At 41.4% G+C, this 13,709-nt stretch overlaps 1 pseudogene; it reads left to right on the top strand.

Moving 5' to 3' along the window:
* Window positions 1–12,711: 12,711 nt before the first annotated feature.
* On the top strand, window positions 12,712–13,693 carry LOC129061691 (deoxynucleotidyltransferase terminal-interacting protein 1-like; annotated as a pseudogene).
* The last annotated feature ends 16 nt before the right edge of the window (window positions 13,694–13,709 follow it).

Raw genomic sequence — 13,709 nt, 5'->3', positions numbered from 1 at the left:
TAGAAGTATGCTGTTTGCGGGACAAAGAGGCTGAGTTCTAACATACCCCCAATAAGCAGCGTCCACAAAGAGCTGACCATGAGCATGTAGCAGCTCTGCAGATGGCTCTTTCAGCCACACTCAGACCTGGCACTCTAAAAAGAGTTCAGGGGCAGCAGGCTTGCAGGCAAGGGAGAGTGGAGCTGCGTGAGAATATGCGTGTGCCCTCGCGTGCCACAGACAGTCCGGGCCAAACAAAGCCACACCTGGCAGGACTGGTGAGTCTCCAGCCTGCTTCTGCTCTCCTCCCGCTTCTTCCCCATCCTCCCCTCCCTGGTTTATGCATTTTGAAGTGATAAGTCAGCTTAGAATTCCCACATCTCATTTGTTCAGCCATTTTGGTTACAAAGCTCAGTCAGCCCGTCACTGAATGCTTTTCCTTCAGACAAAAATTCTCCGAAAATAAAAGCTTTATCATCTTCTGGAAGGACAGGTTGGAAAAAGCTGCATCTTACCAAACATGAATACTAATGATGCAAATGATACCCTCAATGGCAGTGACTAAATTTCAAGGATAACTAGGGGACAATATCAATGAAAAAGACAAGCAGAAGCCCTGGTTGGGTAGCTCAGTTAGTTAGAACATCATCCCGATACGCCAAGGTTGCAGGTTGGATCCCCAGTCAGGGCACATACTAGAATTAACCAATGAATGCGTAAGTAAGTGGAAAAATGAATCAATGTTTCTTTCTTCCTCTCTCTCTCTCCCCCAGCCTTTCTCTCTCTCTAACATCAATTTTTTTAAAAATGGAATAAAATATGTGTTTAATCAAATCATTCCCCTGGAGTACCAGGCCCAGGTTAATCTTATAAATGTGTTCACAATACTGCCACTCAAAATGAATCTCACCCAGCATTTCATGTGCTGCTGGGGTAGGGGCGATGAGGAAACTCTTTAGCATTTGATCCTACCCCACTGCTTCTGAGTTTCGGGTGGTAAAGAGCCAACTCTACGTCCTCTAAACATTGATCTCTTTGACTTCTGGGAGGGCCCTGGATACAGGTTGTTAAATTCTCTTGCAAGCCCTGTGGGAAAATTTCCTTCTTCAAATATGCATGCAATTTACAACACTAGTGAGAGAAATGCACATACATCTTTTAGAAAAGTTAAGTCCTGTAAATCCTATCAGTTTTAGGAAATAGCTTCTGTACTAATAGGCACAGGAGTAATCTCCCTTGAGAAAAATACAGACTTCAAATTTACCACTTTATTGGCATTTGAACAACAGGGTAGGGGACTCAAGGCTTCTGAGTATGGTTGTGCAGTTTGTGTTCTGAACAAACTATAAAGTGCAAAAAATCTACCATATGTGGAGGTGTTGCTTGATGTGAACAAAGTAGATGAATGTTTACCCTCGGATATTTTTATCCTGAACCAGGCCAAGTACTTCCTCTTCTGGTCTCTTCTGCATCCTAACTCAGGTATAATGGCAGTGCCATGCCTTCCCATGCCCTTACCTTTGTGTAGCCTATGCCCCCAAAGTCCACCTACCACAGAACAAGCACTGGGCGTCTTCATAGTACCACACGGCAACAAGCTCATCAGCTGCCCTGGGTAATAGTAATGATTGTTTCCATGCACTGAATTTCTACGATGTGCACAACATGCCAGAGCCTGTGCTGAGGGCTTTACAGATGATATTATTTAGTTCCTTCCAACTCAGAGAGACTGCCCCAGTTTCAAACTCAGGTCTGTCTGTCCCCGGGGTCACACGCTTTTATACAGTGACTGTGGGGCCACTGCTTCTGTCCAGTTCCTCTGACCTTCCATCAGTTTCCACAGGCTCTAACCACTCTCCCACCCAGGAACACCGCTTCCTGTGCGTCAAATGCTCCGCTACCCTCCCCCACCTTCCTCCTATCGCTTCCACCCTTACTCTTTCTTCTCCTTTGATTTTCAGCTTCAATATCACTTTTCCAAATAAGTTAGGTTTCTCCCTCCTCAGCCCTTGTCCCACACAGACACTGGGCATTAGTTTGCACTTGTATTTATTCAGTGTCTGCACTGCTGCTCTCACATTGAGTCCTGGGGCCTGGAATGTGTCTGGCACATAGTAGGGCTTATTAACATCCAATGAATGAATGAACGAACAAACAAACGGCCAAGGAAGACCTAAGCAAGGCGGACATGGAAAATAGCACTGCAGCTTCGACTGTGTCCTCATGAAATTGCTTCTAGTTTAGCCACATATGATTTTAATTGTGACAAAAACTCACAATTATCATTTACTCCTTCCTTCAAAAACCATTTTCTGAACACGTATCAGTGCTTCAATCAGCCTCCCTGAGGAGGCCCTGCTTCCCCTCTGCTCTGGTCTCCCCAGCACAGCCCTCGGCTCACCGGCCTCGCCACTGGGGCGCCAACCTCTCCACAGAGGGCTCTTGACCTTCCCTGATGCTGAAATTCCACTCTCACATCCCACAGGGTAGCCATCTTTCCTAGATTCTCCTGGTAAAATGCAAGGCTGCTTGCCATTTTTAATGTTAATGTGACTCAGTCCCACCAGTAAGTACAATATTACTCATTAGTTTCGTGTACAATGATCATATTATAGTGATATAATACACTGTGACAATCTTGATAATTGTCTGACAAGCCAACAAACCTGACAATCTCATTTTAAGGCATCTGCAATTTAAAGAAAAAATGTATACTCTAATGTCATCATGCTCTCCCCACAACAGGAGGGGTTGAACCCCCGTGAAGTACGACATTCTGAGATGCTGTCAGAAATTTTTAAAGTTAAACAAAAATCCTCTTGGTGTTACAAGTGAGAAGACAATAGCAGCCACTACCTGAATAGATAGCTGTCACTTCAGACGACAGCCTGCCTGCTATTCAGACACGTTGCTTTTTGAGGGGGACGCTACGGTGAGGCTCCCCCAGGCTTTCTGGGGCTTTCTGCTGGCAACCAGATTCCAGCTGCTGGCGCATGCGAGGCCCTCACCTGGAGCGGCTGCTTCCTTGCTGGCCAGCCAGCCAGCCAGCCATGGTTCTGTCTGGGGAACAAAGGCTACCTTGGGAAGTGACAGTGTGGCCCTGTTATGGGGTAAAGCTAGAGCCACCATCAATAATATTAACCCAGAAAACTGCAGTATAAAGCTGTGTTGAATCATACCTTGTCAAGGATTAATGTTACCACTTAACTCCGTGGACATTTTTTTTTAAAAATTGCCTGTCCTCAGATCAATATATTTTCTGACTTTTTACATATAGGCTCTCAATCAAAATTAATTAACCTACATCCTTTAAAAAAAATAATAGCTTAGTTCCATGCTATAAATAGAAGAGCAAAAACTCTAGCCGGTTCTGAGCCTTCCGCCGAGGAAGAAACCAAACCCCCCAGGAGCTTGGAAAAACCATCAACTGTGCTTGCATTAGAGCAGGCACCAAGCTCAGCGGCGGGTGTTCAAAGCGCCAGCGAAACTGCACCTCCGCGGTCAGAGTGGAGCCCCCAGACTTGAAGGGCGGTGTGTGTCTGGAATCATTTCCCAGCCTTAATCAGAAGCTCTGTCCTTCCCCGGCATCGGATTAGTGCTCCTCTGTGACCCCAGCATGCCGGCAACTCCAAGGCGCTAAGATGATGCTCACCTTTGGGGAAAAGAATGCTCTAATCTTGATCCTGTTCCAAGAATCCCCCCCTGGTTGCCTGTCCTTGGTCTTTTTTTCTAGTTTGCTTTTGTGGTCTGGGTACACTGATCCTTTCCTGCCTGGGTGAGAGAGCTGCGCGGGCCTGTGGGGCTGGCTCCCTCCCTCGCCTCCTCATCTGGGTAGCAGGCTTTTTCAACCCCCAGTCCTTCTTCACAGGTAGGAAGCACATCACAACTCATTAGTAATTTACTGCTACAGTAATTTTTATAATTACTGCCAGGAGGCCTCATTAAATTTGATCTAATGAATAAATATTGTATTTTTCAACGTGATTACCAGAACAGCTTAAGCTGAGTGCCATAAACAATTATTTTCCTCACTACTCAGGATGTTGGTGACTATTGATTTTTATTTCATAAAGAATTTACTCTAGTAATACCAATAAAAATGATTTCAGGAATAGACAATATCCCCCGTGTCAATTCACAAGCAGCATATAGCCCCAGAAAACAGCCGAAGGGGAAGGCTGGGAGTCAGACGGAAAGAAAAATCTGTCTGGAATAGAGATCTGCTGAGTGTTTGTGGACAAGGGAGGTGAGGTAGGGACATGGCTGGTGCTGTTCTGACCTGTTGTGAGCGGAGATCAAACCTGTGACTCCCAACAGGGGAGTAGTGAGCTCCCGGGCGGAGCGATAATGCTGGCGGTTGGTTCTTTTGCATTTTGTAAAATAGAGTCACTAGAGTCTGTTCAGTTACATATTTCCAAAGTAAAACATGAACATCAGACTGTAACATTTGTGTTTCTTCACTTCCCCTAACTTGCGCTTTCCTGCTTTTTCTTTTTTCTTTTTTTTTTTAGTTTCTAATGTCGAGTATAGGACCTTCACCTCTTAACTAGTGAGATGGATCTTTTCCTACATCTCCTGGTTTTTATTGCACTTAGCACCCCGTCCTCTTCCTATCTAAGCTACTGTGAAATGCGAAGGGATTTTCTGTGATTTTTTTTCCTCTTCCTCTAACCAAAGCAGCACTTTGTGGGCCCAGGTGACCCTTCCTTCTCCCGGCCCCTCTCCCCTCAGACCTCTCCTCCACCTTAGAGCAGTCGTACTTAACCCTGGCTGCATATTACAATCACGTGGGAACCTTTAAGACATGCTGATGCCGAGGCCCTGCCCCACATATTTTGATTTAATCGATCTAGGGTAGGGCCCAGCGGTAACTATTCTTTTTTGAACTCACCCGGTGATTCTCATGTGCAGCCAAGGGTTAATCCTACTGCCCCGGAAGGTAAGTACAGGAAGTCAGGAGGCAGATAAGTAAGACAGGAGCCAGAGCTCCAGGCCCAAGACGACCAGAATTGCCCTGTGGGTAGTTATTACAGGCTGAATTGTCCTCTCAAAATCCATGTTGAAGTCCTAACCCCCCTGTACCTCATAATATGACTGTGTTTGGAAACAGGGCCTTTCAAGAAGTAATTAAGGTAAAGTGAGGTCATATGACTGGGCTCTAATCCAACATGACTGGTGTCCTTATGAGAACAGGAGATCAAGACACAGGCACGGAGGAAAGACTATGTGCAGACACCGTGGGGAGGAGGCCATCTGCAGGAGGGAGGCCTCAGAAGAAGTCAACCCTGCGAATGCCCTGGCGTCAGACTTCTGGTCCAGGATTGTGAGAAAATAAATTTCTGTTGTGTAAACCACCCAGTCCATGGTACTTTGTTATGGCAGCCCTAGCAAACAAAGACAGCAGTCTTCACAGACTGTGGAACCTAATGACTAAAAGCAGAGATTCTAGAGGTAGGGAGAGCTAGGTTCAAACCCAAAGTCTCACTTACCAGTTGTACAGGGGTGGGCAAAAATATGTTTACAGTTGACCTGGCTGGGTGGCTCACTTTGTTAGAGTGTTGTCCCATGTACCAAAATGTTGTGGGTTCCATCCCTAGTCAAAGAGCATACCTAGGTTGCAGGTTTGGTCCCATGTTGGGGCGTGTACAGGAGGCAACTGATCGATGTTTCTCTCTCAATATTTTCTCTCTCTCTTCTCTCTCTCTTTCTCTGTCTCTGTCTCTCTCTCCCTTCCTCTCTAAAATCAATAAACATATCCTTGGGTGAGGATAAAAAAAGTGTGTTTACAGTTGTGAGTATATGAAACAGAGTTAATAAAGCTATTGTAGTGATAGAAACCTGCATGTTTTTTCCATACAATCATCAGTAAACCTACTCTTGCCCATCCCTGTATATGCTTTGATGTTCCGATGATCTACACTATGTATCAAATTACCTCAAAGCTTAGTGGCATAAAACAACTCTTTATCACACTCACGGGTTCTGTGGGTCAGGAATTTGGATAGGGCATAATGGAGGCAGTTAGTTTGTCTCTGTTCTAAAATGTCTGGGGCCCCAGCTGGGAAACTGGAAAAACGACCGGCTCTATAGCTGGATTCTAGAATCACCACAACGCTTGTTTCCACACAGGTCTGGTGACTGATACCAGCAACTGGCCGGGACCTAAGTTGGCTCTATCAGCCAGAAAACCTACATGTGACATCTTCATGGAGCCTGGGCTTCCTCACAACATGGGGTTGGATTTCAAGGGCAAGCAGCCATAGGGAGACAGACAGTAAGAAGCTGTTCTACCTTTTAAAACCCAGCCTTGCAAGCCATGCAGCAATACTGCCACAGCATGCTAGTGGTTGAGGCAGGCACAAAGGCATCCTGGGTTCACGGAGAAAGGAAGTAGACTCCAAGCCAAGGGGGAATGGCAGTGTTCTGGATAAGTGAGTAGGACCAGAAATATTGTTGTGGTCATATTTGGGGAAATGCAATCTGTTACACTTGGACAAGTTTCTTAATCTCTCTGAACTTGTTTCCTCGTCCTTAAATTAGAATAATGTAAACTGACTCATTTGGATGTTATAAGGACTAACGTGGTAACTTTAGAGCAGAGTGCCTGGCACATAGTTAAGTGCTTATGAAATCTGAGTTGCTCTTAATACCTAGGGCCAATGTGTTTATTCTGGTCAGGCTTTGAGGGGTGATGAGGAAGAAGGGAAAAAGGATCAAGAGGTCAAAGGATAATGTCTTAAGTTAATAAATCAAGAACTATCACCCTGGCTGGCGTGGCTCAGTGGATTGAGCGCCGGCCTGCGAACCAAAAGGCTGCCAGTTTGATTCCCCATCAGGGCACATGCCTGGGTTGTAGGCCAGGTCCCCCATTGGGGATGTGTGAGAGGCTACTGATCAATGTATCTCTCACACATCAATGTTTCTCTCACTCCTTTCCCCTCTAACAATAAAATAAATAAAATCTTTAAAAAAAAAAAAAAAGAACCATCAGGAAAGAAATATACGAGATATGAAGATCATCCCTCAAAAGTTATAAAAACTTGAGTTAAAAGTTGTTGTGTTCTGGAGAGTAGTACTGGGGTTCTGGAAAAGTCCAGGAAGCCATTGTTGCTTTTGATTATGAATCCTTCAGAACTATTTGATTGCTTTAAACAAATGCAATGTAATACTTTAATTTTTAAAAAAGGAAAAAAAAGGACTTATAAAAAAGTCAAAATTGGCTCTCCCAAATAAATGTAAAGAAATTACTATTATCTCTTATTTTGTAGTGCATTTAAATTGATGTTTTCTAACATCATTATAATTTAGATGTAAAAAAAAGAAAGTTTAAAATTATATGGAAAGTATGATCTTAGTAATATTAACAATACTCATGTTCAGCACTGATGAGTAACCCAATTCTTAACTGTGGTTACCTGTGAGTGGAAGGATTATGCATGATTTTCATTATGAAATTTAAATTTTACATAACAAGTAATCAAAAGATATTTTATAACCATCAAAATATATCAAATAAAATACATAAGATAAATTTTACAGTAACAAATATAAGCTTATTTCCTCTCTCTCTTTTGTCTCCTCCCGAACATTTCAGTCAGCATTTTTTTATTACTTATTTTTTATTTTTATTTTTTAAATTAAATTCAGCCAGCATTTCCCAATGAAGTATTATCTATGTTTAATTTCAGAGCAGGAACTTCTTGTTAATAAGGAAGTGTTGAAATGCTCATATGAAGATGAGTAAGACTAAGGGGGCGGTGATGATATCTTTTAGCATTTGGAAAGGCTGAGGATCAGAAAGTGACTGTTAAACCCAAAGAATTAGATAAAGTTCTCAAGGATTCACTGATACGAAAACAGTTTCCTTAAAAAGAATAGTAACTCCCATATACAAAAATGAGTGGTATTTCTATATACAAGCAATAAACAATCTGAAAATAAAATTAAGAAAATCTAATGCACACAATAAACTAACAAACAACGAGAACCACAGGCATGAAACCTGGAACAGACTGAGAGTGACCAGAGGGAGGAGGGAGGGGATAATGGTGGAAAGAAGGGGGAGGGACTGGTCAAAGGGCGTGTGTGAATGGGCCACGGACACGGGCCACGGCGTGAGGACCGACTGTGGGGGCGGGGGGTGGGATGGGCAGAGGAGGGCAAAGGGGGGAAAATGGAACAACTGCAATAGAATAACAAAAAAAAACCTTTAAAAAAAGAAAATAATATCAGTTACAATATCGTCAAAAAATTGGGTGGGGGGTGATAAATTTAACCAGGGAGATGTAAGGCTTGTATACTAGAAACTACAAAATATTGTTAAAAGAAATTAAAGGCCTAAATAAATGGAAAGACATTCTGTATTCATGGATGGAAAGACTTAATATTGTTAATATGTCAATACTCCCCAAATTGAACTACAGATTCACTGTAATCCTTACCAAAATTCCAACTTCCACTTTTGCAGAAATGGATAAGTTGACCCTAAAATTCACATGGAATTGCAAAAGACACTAAATAGTCAAAACAATCTTAAAAAAGAAGAAAGTTGGAGGGATCACATTTCCCAATTTCACAACTTATTACAACAGTGTGGTAATCAAAATAGTGAGGTACTGGCGTAAAAACAAATATAAACATAAATGGCATAGAACGGAGAGTCCAAAAATAAACCCATACTTTATGGTTAATTGATTTTCTTTTTCTTTTTTTTAAGATTTTATTTACTTACTTTTAGAGAGGGGAAGGAAGGGAGAAAGAGAGGGAGAGAAACATTGATGTGAGAGACAAACATCGACTGGTTGCCTCTTGTACACCCCCAACTGGAGAATAAAACCCACAACCTAGGCATGTGCCCTGACTGGGAATCGAACCAGGAAAATTTGGTCTGCAGGACAACACCCAACCCACTGGCCCACGCCAGCCAGGGCTAACTGATTTTCAACAAGGATGCCAAGATCATTCAATTCAGTGGGAAAAAAAGAGTATTTTCAATAAATGGTGCTGAGATAATTGGATACTTATCTGCAAAAGAATGAGGTTGGATCTTTACCTTACATCATAAACAAAAATTAACTAAAAATGAATCATTGACCTAAATGTAATAATTAAAACTGTAAAGCTCTTAGAAGAAAAACATAGGCATAAATCTTCCTGATATTGGGTTTCGCAATGGATTCTTGGATATAACACAAAAAGCAAAAGCAACAACAAAAGAAGTTGATAAATTGGACTCTGTTAAAATAAACTTTTATGCACCAAAGAAGACAATCAAGCAAATGAAAAGACAGTCCAGCAGTTAAACAATTAAAAACAGTTACTACATGAACCAGCAATTCCACTCCCAGGTATGTATCACACAGAATTGAAATCAGGTGTTGTAACAAAAACTTGAAAACAAATGTTCATAGCAGCACTATTCATAATAGACAAAGTTGAAAACAACCAAAATATCCTTCAAGTGATGATGGATAAATAGTGCTTTTTCCATAAAGGAATATTATTCGGCCATAAAAAAGAATGAAGTACTGATGTCTACTGCAAGGAAGAACCTTGAAAACATTATGCTAAGTGAAAGAAACCAGACACAAAAAGCCACATAGTGTATGTTTCCAAGTGTCCAAAACAGGCAAATTCATAGAGATCAAACTTCAAAAAGAAGAGAGAAAAGGGGGAGAGAGTATTTAATGAGTTCCCAGCTTCTTTTGGGGGTGATGAAGATGTTCTGGAGCTACATAGTGGCAGTGGTTGCAAAACTTTGTGAATGTACGGAAAGCCACAGAACTGTATATATGGTAAATTTTATGTTATATGAATTTTACTTCAATTTTTTAAGTTAAGAAACAAAGTAACAAAATGCTAAACAAGTAGGCAAATACCCAGCAAGCTTCACATGGATTATTTTCAAAACCCAATTCTTTGCTAATCAAACTAAATTGCAATGGAAACTCTCCCTCACTAGAAGCAGCTCTTCAGTTCTTGAGTCCCACATCTCGCTTTGCTGAAATCAATTAATAGAGTTCTTGGTGTCTGCCCTAATCATCATGCAGACAGATAAAATATAGTTAATATCCTTTACTCCCTCCCCAACACTGAAAAATAAGATAAATAGAATCTATCTCCATAATTTTACTTAGTCATTTATTTCAGTAGCATCTGTTTATCATGATTTACAAGAATTTGGCTGGCAACAAGAATTACAGGAAGCATTTGCATAAAGGAATTTTATTTACATATTTTCCTCCTTAAGCACTATGGATACTCAAAATGATCATGTCTTGGAAATTCAGGCTAGTTCCAGTGGTGATTATTACTTTTTTAAAAGCCATACTGGATCATCTCCAAGGAATGAGAAACATTTACAGCTATTCAATTTAGAAGACAAACTTGAGAATCAGTCTATTAAAGAATGTGTAATCAAATAAAAATAAGAGAAGACTGAAATACTGGTTCCCGCTGATATGGCTTGCCTGCTAAGCATGTGAGAAAAAGATTTCTACTTCCTCGGCACAAGCTCACAAAATAGACGGTCCTTGGGGGTCTGAGTAGGAGAGAAAGCCACTTTCCACAATATCTTGTTTTCCTCTGAAATTTTAAATTTTAGTTCCATGTTCATATATGTTAGTATATTTTATTATTCTTTGTGTGATTATATTAATTATATGTCTCTCCTATATACATATATATGTAGTTAACTGTATATGAGTTAAGTAAAAAGAAGGCATAATAGAGAAAATTATGTAATTATGTAGTATGTATGATGCTGCCATTTATCTGAAAAGGCAAGAGGAGGGTACAAATATATATACATATTTTCTTATAGTTTTTGAAAATCAACATATAAGTCATGCATTTTTTTGAATGTTTAGCTACGGGAGGGGAGAAGGGTCAGAGTGGAAGGAAAGCAGTATCATCTAGACTTCTCTAAAAACAATCTTATTTGTAACCTTGACTTTGGAAATATGTTAACAGTTTTAAATCATTATAAAACAAAAGTAAATTCTAATTTTTTTAAAAAAGCAGTCTTTAAAATCAAATGCAAAATAAAATAAATAAACCTAACAATGTATCAAGTTGGTGACTTAACCACATAAAAAGGAACTGTTTGAAATGATTTCAGAAACAGTAATTTGCACCAAAGGACTTACACGAAGGACTAAAACAAAAAAATTCTAAACTGTTTTCAGAAATAATATTAACATTTTAATAACAGTATTGGTATTATTATTCTGAAACCATCTATATGCATATATAGTAATATTAATATATGTATATATAAATACTAACATATAATTGCTTACATGTAAGCATATTTATATAAGTTGTATATATATACAGGGGTCCGGCACAAATAACACCCCTTTTTTGTTACAAATCATAAGCATGTAATTCTGTAACATAACAATATCACAATCAAGCACACCATATGGCATTTTAGGTGAAATATTCACGTTAAAACTATAAATTACTACACTCATATTACTATCTTACCAACCGCATTCAAGCAGGTGTTACTTCTGCCAGACCTGTAATATAAAACATACAGAGAGATAATATACATGAGAGAAATGTGTTTTGAAAACAAAACACTTTGGAGAAATGGTTGATTCTAGCTTGGGGCAGAAAATGTATACACTCAGCCTGGAGCATTTTGTCTTACCAGAAAACAAAGGAACCTATCAAAGACCACTGGGGTCATATGACAAGGTTGCAGACTACAGGAAGAGGCTCCTGTTGGACCAAAACTGGGTCTCAATAAGAATAACAACTGCAATGGACGGAAGTGCATCAAATATTGGAAAAATTCAAGTTAATATGATAATTTAGGGGGAAAACCTTGATAGCACCATTAAAGGGTACTAAAGAACTGTTTTTTTTTTTTTAATTCTGAAAACTGGGGGAAAAAAATAAGTTCTTAAGATGTCTTTTCTGTACAAATTCTACCTAGGATAATTAAATAGTTGATGAGGGAGAGTTTCCAGGATTAACGAAGAGGGAATTTTCAGGAAATGTTCATCAGTGGCCACTAGCAATACAAAAAGGGTGAGGAGAGAATAGCAGGAGTCTTCTGATGTCAGTACACAACGCTATAGATCAAGGGTTGTTGCTGCATCTGAATCAGATCAAGCTTCCAGATCTGACAGCCAAGACCGAGGAACGTGTTAAATGACACCATGGGGTTGCAATTCGTGAAATGTCGGAAACTCTACAGGAAAAATGACTGGTTTTTCAACAAATAAACTGCAAGGGGGGGAAACAGAGGGGGAAAACAGATTAATTAAAAAAGAGCTGGAAGGAAGGGAGGAAGGAAGGAAGGAAGGAAGGAAGGAAGGAAGGATTAAGACTCCTGAATTCAAATAAACCAACTATATAAATGGAGAATGGGGAGGAGGGTAGGACAGTGAAAATTTGAATACTGACTAAATATTTGATACCAAGGAGCTCTTGTTAATTTCAGTAGGTGTAATAATATTTTGATTATGGTGTTTGAAAAAGTCATTATCTTTTAGAAATACTGAAGTTGTATGAATGTCATAATGCCTGGGATTGTCTTCAAAATAATTTAGTGTGTTAGGGGGAGTAAAAGAGTGTAGATGAAATCTATAGGATAGACCATGAGTTGGTCCCTGCTGAAGTTTGTAATTGGCACATGGCTGAGAGTGCAAGGTGGGAAGGTGGGAAGGCTTTTCTCTTCAAAGAAATTTTCCTGAATCCACTTTTGGTGGGTGGCAGAGTTGGGCGGGAGTTGTGAGGGTGGGGGGCACCATGTGGGCCACTGGCAACGCTGAGTGGCTGTGGGGCCCCGGCTGGGCCGAATGGCACAGCCCCGAGCTGGGAGACATGGGCGCGCTGGGGCAGCTGGTTCTCAGGAACCCTTGGAACCTAATATAGAGAGAGCTCTGGCAGGTGCAGCAACAGGGCCGCCGATCCCAGACGCCGAGTTGCATAGATCCTGCCATCTCTGTGGACCTCTCCTAAGAGCCGCAGCAGCCTAGCATCAATGAGGACATCCAGACTGTCCCTAAGGAGTACCTGAAATTCTTCCAGAAGGCAGCACTAACTGTGCAAGACAACACTGGGGAGGACGTGCATGTAGACCCCGGGGGCCTGTCAGAGCTGCCTGGAACAGCCTCCATCCGTTTTTCCGATGGAGAAAAAGTTATACCCAGATGGACCCATGAGCTTCCAGGGATAAAGCATGGTCAGCGGACAGAAGAATGTGCCCAGCCAGGAAGCCCCATTCCCAAAAAGAGAAAGGGACAGCCTTCTGGATATACCCGGTCAAGTGGCCAGGCAGCCACTGGCATGGCGTGGAAACCAAAATCCTGGGAACCAATCCACCAAGAAGGCCACACGTGGGACCTAGCTTGGCTGAGTGAAACTATTGCCTCCAGCCAACAAAGCCCTGGGGAATGGAGAATCTATATCAAGCACCCATACTTCTTCAAGTATGCAACTGATCCCCAGGACAAGACTGGCTGGCCAAGTAGCATCACATGCAGGCCACGGGGGAAGATGGCCTACCTCCTCACTGAGGAGGGCACCTGGGACCCCGCTGCCAGCAAACGACTTCAGGGGATGCCTGAACCTGAAGTTAGAGGAGCTGAAATCCTTTTTCCTATTCCGCTGGATGGTTGAAAAAATGCAAAAGCACATGGAAACACAACAGACAGAGAATGAGCGTCGTGCATTTGAAGTGCCTGCACAGACCTGAAGTTGGGTCCCCTCGC

Source organism: Pteronotus mesoamericanus, unplaced genomic scaffold, assembly GCF_021234165.1.
Source record: "Pteronotus mesoamericanus isolate MK-2021 breed Mesoamerican mustached bat unplaced genomic scaffold, CSHL_Meso_final scaffold_651, whole genome shotgun sequence".
Taxonomy (NCBI): Eukaryota; Metazoa; Chordata; class Mammalia; order Chiroptera; family Mormoopidae; genus Pteronotus; species Pteronotus mesoamericanus.
The sequence above is the reverse complement of the archived record's forward strand: the minus strand, read 5'-3'. Positions and strand labels throughout refer to the sequence as shown.